Below are 7,840 nucleotides of genomic sequence, written 5' to 3'. Positions count from 1 at the left end.
TATTTTTCTGTGGCTTTCCGGTGTCTCTTGCGTTCTTCCACCGGAGGAATTACAAAAATCCATTTTGTACAACTGCGGCAGAGAAAATAAGGTGGGGGAGAGGGCAGGAAATATTTTTATTTCACTGTTATTAGCCCCTGACAGTGTAACTAACTTTCCTATCTTAAAAAAAGATAGATTGCCCAATGAAGCATTTTTACTTCTCTCAATTAATCCCGACCATAATGCTAATAAATCTGGCAGGAGCTCTTAATTAAATACAGCCAGCCTTGGGCACCTACGGGCTGTCAAGAGAAGTGGAGAGAAATATTTTCTTCTTAGGAGCTGTGGAAGACGGATGTGTCCATGATGGAGAGATTTCTCGAAGGAAGAGATGAATGTCAAATGTAAACCTTTCTGGGGGGGTTTTTCCCCCCCCAGAGTACATTTATTTTTTTATTCCATTCTCATTTGGGTACCTGTTACGATGGCAATTGCATTATAGTGAGGCATTAATTCCGGTGCAATTTTAAAATGAGATTTGAAAACAGAGAATCTGAACAGTAACAGTATATATAGCAGAGTTGGAAGGGACGTTGAAGGTCTTCTAGTCTAACCCCCTGCTTAGGCAGGAAAACCCTACACCACTTCAGACAAATGGTTGTCCGCTCTCTTCTTAAAAACTTCCAGTGGTGGAGCACCCACAATTTCTGAAGGCAACTCTTTCCACTGGTTAGTTGTTTTCACTGTCTGGAAATTTCTCCTTAGTTCTAGGTTGCTTGGTTAGTTACCATCCGTTGTTTCTCTTCTTGCCTTCTGGTGCTTTGGAAAATAGTTCGACACACACACACACACACACCCTCCTCTTTGTGGGAACATGTCACCTCTTCTTTTCACTATATGTCCTTCTTTTCGTTAAACTGGACACGCCCAATTCCTGCCACGGTGTTTTTTATATGTTTCTCTGACCCCTCAACCCACTTAAACTGAGAAATGTATTCCAGCTTTTTCAGATTTGGTAGAACCCATGGATAGACGTTGTCATCGGTCATGGAGAGTTTTGTGGTTTTTCCTGCCTCGAAAATGACATTAAAGTGCAATGATAACTACAGCAATACTGGCGTGGATTAGATATGGCCTGTAAATGACAAGTTTATGGCATTGTGTGAATCCAGCCAGTTGGGATTTAGGATTCAAAATTTGCAGGCTGGTGTCTTCTTTGAACAAAAGCCATGTCATCGGGGCTGAGGTTCTACCGGTTCGGACTGGTTCTATCGAACTGGTTGTTACGGTTCTGCACAGTTTGGAGAACTGGCAAACCGTGCCCCTGGCTGGCCCCGCCCCTCTCCACCCGCCATGCCCCTCCCCGCCCAGTCTGTCCTTATGGCGCATGCCCGCCATCGCTGACCGCATTCTGCCCCACCCAGTCACTCCTTAAGGTATTTCTTTCTTTCTTTTTCGATCAGCCGTGCCAGGATTCTCCTCGCTGTCCTACTGCTTCGCCCAGGGGGCTTCCCTAAGGCCCAGGAGACCCCCAAAACAGAATGTTCTGGGGTGATGCTGGGAAAAAAAAGAAGCCATGGCCACCCAGTTACATGTCCACGCCCACGCCCACCTAGCCACGCCCATGGAACCGGTTGTTAAAAAAATTGAATCCCACCCCTGCATGTAATAATTCTTCTTAGATGGATCCAAGCATTCCAGCTATATCCAAGACGAGCCGGTCAACGTCCTTGAATCTCGCTGTATTGCCGAGATAGACTGCCTCTAAGTAGGGAGGATCTGTGACTTACAGTAAGGTATAAGCTGCTCTTCCCCGCCCCCAAAGCTATGATGCACAGAAAAAGCCCAGACAGCCATGAAGGAGGTAAATTCCAAGAGAACTGTACCAGGAAATAATAAAAACAATGTTTGAAATATTGCTCATCTTTTTTAAAAAAATATGTGACAAGAGTGAAAATAGCTTTAAAATGATCGGGGAGGGGCGTAAAAAGCAGAGAGCAAAAGAAAGTTTATCCTTGGAGCTTTTTAGCTAGGACAAAAAATGGGGACGAAGAAGATGTGGGGAACAACGAGGCATGGTGTGAGGAACGTGTCCAACTTATTGGAGGTTAAGGAAGGAAGATAATTATCTAAACTCTTAACTATTATCTCTAAACTCCGTCACCTGACAAATTTCCACATTGTCTGCTTCTTGGAGGACTCTATTCAGGGCACGAGATCACCCCGTTTTCCTTCCATCGTTTGGAACACATGGAAGCTGTTCAATAGAGACTCCGTTCAGCTCGGACACTTGAGCGATTCGGCCCTCCTTTTCCTTTCGTGGTTTTGTGTGTGGAGATGGAAGCACAGCGAGGCTGCCGAAGACGCCGAGAACTTATGGAGGCTCCTTAAAAAGGAGGCCTTCAAACCAGGAGACCTGAGTCTAAGAAAGAGAAGGTGACATGATAGCAGCCTTCCAAGATCTGAGGGGCTGCCACAGAGGAGAGCGGTCCGCCAATTTCTCCCAAGCGCCAAGAAGGCCAGACAAGAAACAACGGGTGGAAACGAATCAAGGAGAGAAGCAACCTCGAATTAAAAAGAATTATTATTTTTTTTTGACAGTTAGAACAATTAACCAGTGGAATGGTTGGCCTTGCGAAGTTGTGGGAGCTCCAACAGTGGAGGTTTTAAAGAAGAGATTGGACAGCCGTTTGTCCAGAATAGAATAAGGATTTCTGCCTTAAACAGGAGGTTGGGCTAGAAGACTCTGTTATTTTATTTTAAACAGGGACAGAAGCATCACCCTGCATCACCAGGAGCGAGGAACAATTCCAACAATGGAGTTTATTCGTGCATTATTATACATTGGAGCTTTTCAGGGACATCAAAGAACAATTCTCCCCTTCTTCTCCCCACCCCTCCTCTTCCTATGTGTAATTCGTAAGCAATGCCCCCTCTGAGCAACGGCAAGGATTACCCCTTGCCAAGTTGTCCACCTTCTTGAAGACTTCAGGATGTGGTTTGAACACCTCATCGGCCAAACCTGAACGTCTGCCCCCACCTCATAGCCTTGGTCCATTCCTCCAGGCTGACTCAAGAATGACACAGAAGCCCCTTCCCTCCAAGTATTTCCTTCAGAACTTCTGGGGTGTGGCCTCTTTCTTCCAGCAGATATGGCTTCTGGAGGATATCAATAATAATGCTCAGAAAGGTTGGTCCTAATGGAAAATGTCTCTGGAAAACAGCGCTCTGTCATGGTTGCCTTTCCCTGTCATTTCCTGAGCAGCAACAAGGAAGTAGCTCACTATTGCTGTCTTCTCAGTTTTTTCTTCCGCTCCACAGGCTAGTTTACAGCTCTGGCATCACCTGGTGGTCTCCCATCCTAAGGGCAACCTGGGCTGCTGTAAAGATCGGAGTGCACCGAAGAAAGGAAACAGAAGTCTATGTACGAGATAGGACAGTTATCTCTCTTGGGCTTTGAATTACTCACCCGTTCCCAAAACTTCAGGGAAATCTTTTTTTCTCAGCATTCCATCTCTTGGCTTGGAAGGAATGTAAAGAATTAGGGATCTTTTAACTAGCTGGACCATCTAATCCACTAAACAAGAAGCATAAATTGTCAGAAATAATGTGCTTTGGCTGTATCTTGTTTTACCAACCCAAGATTTAAGCTAGCCTCTTCTGAAAGAAACAAGCACCCATCATCCTTATCCAGCTGGGCCATTAATGAGAATTGCAGTCGGGTAGACGTGAAGGACCCAGATAAAGGAAGCATGTTGTCAAAAATGTGAATAATAACAATAATGAACACCCCCAAAAGAGGGTGAACTGGACCCAAACACTTTTTTTTGGTGGAGGAGGAAATCCAGTGCATCCCTGCGGCCTCAATTGAGAAAACAAAGGGGATTATCTCTCTACTGGTTTGGCAACTATACACATCATCTTCTGGCTAACATTCCCTCTTTTCCTTCCTTCAGAACATATTCCAGCTCCCGCCGGGCTCCCATTAATAAATTTAGTTATCCGAAAATCATTATCCAAGCAGGCGGGATCGGATGGGAGGAATGGGCCTCTAGGGAGTTGGGAGTGTTGCAAGCAAAATGTCCAATGTCAATGACAAGAGGCTGGATTTTAAACAGATAAAAGTGTGCCGTAGAAGGAAACGGTGCCTCTGTTTGGACCCAGCGCAAATATTTCCTCCAAGACATGAGCTTGATTTAAACAAGACAACTGCGCTGGGAAAATCTTTTTTAATTGTTTAGTCATCTGGGATAACTCTACAAGGGTATTGACAAATTGGCTGGCTTGATGGTTGACAGATATCCCCAAGCTGTTTTAAGAGCTTTATAGAGTGTAAACACCAGGAGCTTGAACCAAAAGAGAGAGAGAGAGAGAGAGAGAGAGAGAGAGAGAGAAGGCCCCTGTGTTACTTTAATCACAGAACTGCAAATAAACCGATAATCTGAACAGAGAAATGGGATCTCTTCTTCCGGTACTCAAAGCAGACAATGTAGCTTTGTGCGCAGCTTATTTCAGACTACAATTCCCTTCGTCCCCTGCCTCCACTAGGCCTGATGGAAGCTGCTGTCCCAAACATTTGGAAGAAATCAAATGGTTCGTCTTTTAGGCAGATTTCACGACAGAGTCAGCCCCACGGAACGCAGCGGGACTTCAGGGTAGGGGGAAAAGAACGAACTTCCTGTCGATTGAGAAAACGGGGAATCTACCGGTTACAGAATAACAGAGTTGGAAGGGACCTTGGAGGTCTTCTAGACCAGCCCCGTTCAAGCAGGAAACCCTGTACCATTTCAGACAATCTTTTCTTTAAAAATCTCCAGTGTTGGAGCATCCAAAACTTCTAGATGCAAGCTGTTCCACTGGTTAATTGTTCTTGCTGTCAAGAAGTTTCTCCTTCGTTCTAGGTTGCTTTCTCTCCTTGCTTAGTTTCCACCCGTTGCTTTGGAGAATAGGTTGACTCCCTCTTCTTTGTGTCAGCCCCTAAAATATTGGAACCCTAGTAACCTGTCCACCTTCGACCTTGTTTTCATTAAACCAGACATTCCCAATTGCATTCTATGTTTTAGTCTCCAGTCCCCTAATCATCTTTGTTGCTCTTCTCTGCACTGTTTCCAAAGTCTCAACATATTTTTAATGAAATAACACGTTACATCTTTAAAAAAATAAAAGATAACCCTCATCTTTTTTTCCCCCGGAACCCAAATTTACCTCAGGCATACCAGACGCCAGAAACTTCAGAAGGTTTTGTGTGTGCGTGCAACACATCAAATATCACTCAACCTGCCACTCAGAATGAAGACCTTCCAGCAAGGCAGCTTGCAAATTAAAGTATTTTATTTTCAAACGATTACAAAGGGCCATGTGAACCCAGGCCCAGGATGTGGAATGAAACAAGGAGCAGTAAGAAAAAGAATTCAAATAATTGCAAGTCCTGATTTGCATACGGAAAACAAAAAACAAAAAAAACCCAGAAAGCTATATAACTAAGACTCCCTTAAAAATCTAGCATTTTCTATGCCGCGGTTGCTCCAAGGAGCCTCCAGATTTAACCCAAAGGATGAGTTAACCCACTTTCTGGAAATCCAAAAAGCAATGAATCACAAACTAATTAAAAAGGCTGGATTAGCATACACATCTAAACCATACACAAAACCCGGATAAAAAATTAATGAGGTTAATGTGTTATCAGATGGAATCTTCCACTTTAACCATACTGTGCAAACATCTTCAGGTATTCAGAAAAGCACCTTCTCTGAACTTGTTGGCCCACAACTGAAAAATCAATGTTGGTTTATGTTGGAATTACATATTATGTGAGCCTAATCTCTCTAGTGCTCTGTATAAATTGAATACATTGGCGAAGGAATCAGAATACAGAATTGCCAACGTTGGCTTCCCCCAACATATTCAGTCCTCATTTGTGGCTTAAGAGTTTTTTTTTGCATGAATCTGTGGTTTATATACATGGTTTATATATGATGGCATGTGTGGCATGAACCCAGTTAATGGGCTTCTTTAAGCCAGAGTTAAAATGAACCATCCCGTCTTGCAATGTGGCCATCTGGTCGATTTGGTCCAACTGTGTAAAAGAGAAACTTGACTTTTGGGTAGTGGGCCCTGCTGGCATTCCTGAAGTGTGTTGTGGACATTTTTGCAAAATGGCAACTATTTATCCAAGACCCCAGCAGGGTAGGATTTGGGCTTAGAGTGATTAAGGGAGAGAGGGAGGGAAGGAAGGAAGGAAAACTGGAGTTTGGGGAGGAAGTGAGGGAGGGAGGAAGCAAGCAAGGAAGGAAGGAAGGAAGGAAGGAAGGGAGGAAGGAAGGGAGGGAGGGAGGGAATAACCAAGGATAAATGGAGAAGTCTTTATCGCCAGCAGGGGAAATGGACAGTCCAGTGGCAATAAGGCATGGCGAGGTCAGTGGGGGTCTCCAAAGATGGACTTCCGGTTCTTCCTGGATTACTTTAGTCAGCCATCTTGGGTCCAAAGTTTTACGTTGAGTTCCTCCCTACAACGCACAATTCAAAACTCATATCGGATTTGGCCCGGAGCGAAGGAAAAAGCAGAGGGCCTCCCCCCAGTGGCACCGTTTTCTTTGCTGGGTTGAACTGGGTAAAATGCTTTGCTTTGTGCGTGTTGCTTTTTTCTTTCTTCCTTTTTTTTTTTTGCTTCTTCAACTATAACCGCCGCCTCTCTTCCTTTTTTAATCTCCAATTTCCTTTTGCTGCGTTCTCTCTCTTTCCCTTTCATCGCTGCCCCTTTGATGACTATTTTTGCACAAGGCTCGTGTGTGTTTTGACTGCGTGCATTTCCAACTCCAATCTCGGGACTGGTGCGAAGAGAGAAGAGAACCCCTATCTATGCTTTCCAATTTACACCCCCCCCTCCATCACTGGTGGAACAACCTCTCAAGGGCAGAGAAGGGACTCCACTGAGTTTGGGGTGTTCCCCCCCTGCATAAGTCCTGGGTACCCCAGGAAATATCCTCAAGGCAGGAGATTCTGCAGGGAAGGAGAGAAAGGACCATGAAGCCAACCATCCAAGTTTTCACCCTTATTGATTTAGCCCTTCCCACCGGCCTTTCAAACCACAAACTAACCACGCCCGTCCTAAGTCTCAGCCGGGTTTCCAAACTACCCACGCAAGCCCCGCATCCGTCCCGATCCCTCGCGGGGGACGGGGGGTGGGGGGAAAGCTACTAAAGGCTGCAGCGAGTCCCCGAGACGATTCTGGAGTCCATGCAGGCAGGGCGATCGGTTCAATCTCTCTCTTTCTCTGCTTTGCCCCCGTGGACACGCGCCTCCACTCCCCCGCGTGGGTGCAAGGAGCAGAGGAGCGGCGGCCGTTCGCCTCAGGAGACGCCGCCCATCCGTCCTAAAAAAAGGGGGAGCCCCGAGGTTGTGTGTCTCCCCCCTTGGGGGAGCTTCCCTCCCCACCCCCACCCAGCAGTCGATCCTTAAAGAGAGACCTTTGGGGCGCTTAAGAGACCCCCTCCCCCCCACCCCCGTCCAGCAGTCGATCCTTAAGAGAGACCCTTGGGGGCGCTTTCCCCCCGCCCAGCAGTCGATCCTTAAAGAGAGACCCTTGGGGGCGCTTCCCCTCCCCACCCCGTCCAGCAGTCGATCCTTAAGAGAGACCCTTGGGGGCGCTTCCCCCCCCGCCCAGCAGTCGATCCTTAAAGAGAGACCCTTGGGGGCGCTTTCTCCCCCGCCCAGCAGTCGATCCCAAAGAGAGACCCTTGGGGGCGCTTCCCCTCCCCACCCAGCAGTCGATCCTTGCAGCGGGACCCTTGGGGGCGCTTCTCCCCTCCCCACCCCCGCCCAGCAGTCGATCCTTTGCAGCGGGCAGCGGGACGCCTCC

Source organism: Pseudonaja textilis, chromosome 18 (genome assembly GCF_049901715.1).
Source record: "Pseudonaja textilis isolate UNSWEBS1 chromosome 18, rPseTex1.2, whole genome shotgun sequence".
Classification (NCBI taxonomy): Eukaryota; Metazoa; Chordata; class Lepidosauria; order Squamata; family Elapidae; genus Pseudonaja; species Pseudonaja textilis.
The sequence above is the reverse complement of the archived record's forward strand: the minus strand, read 5'-3'. Positions refer to the sequence as shown.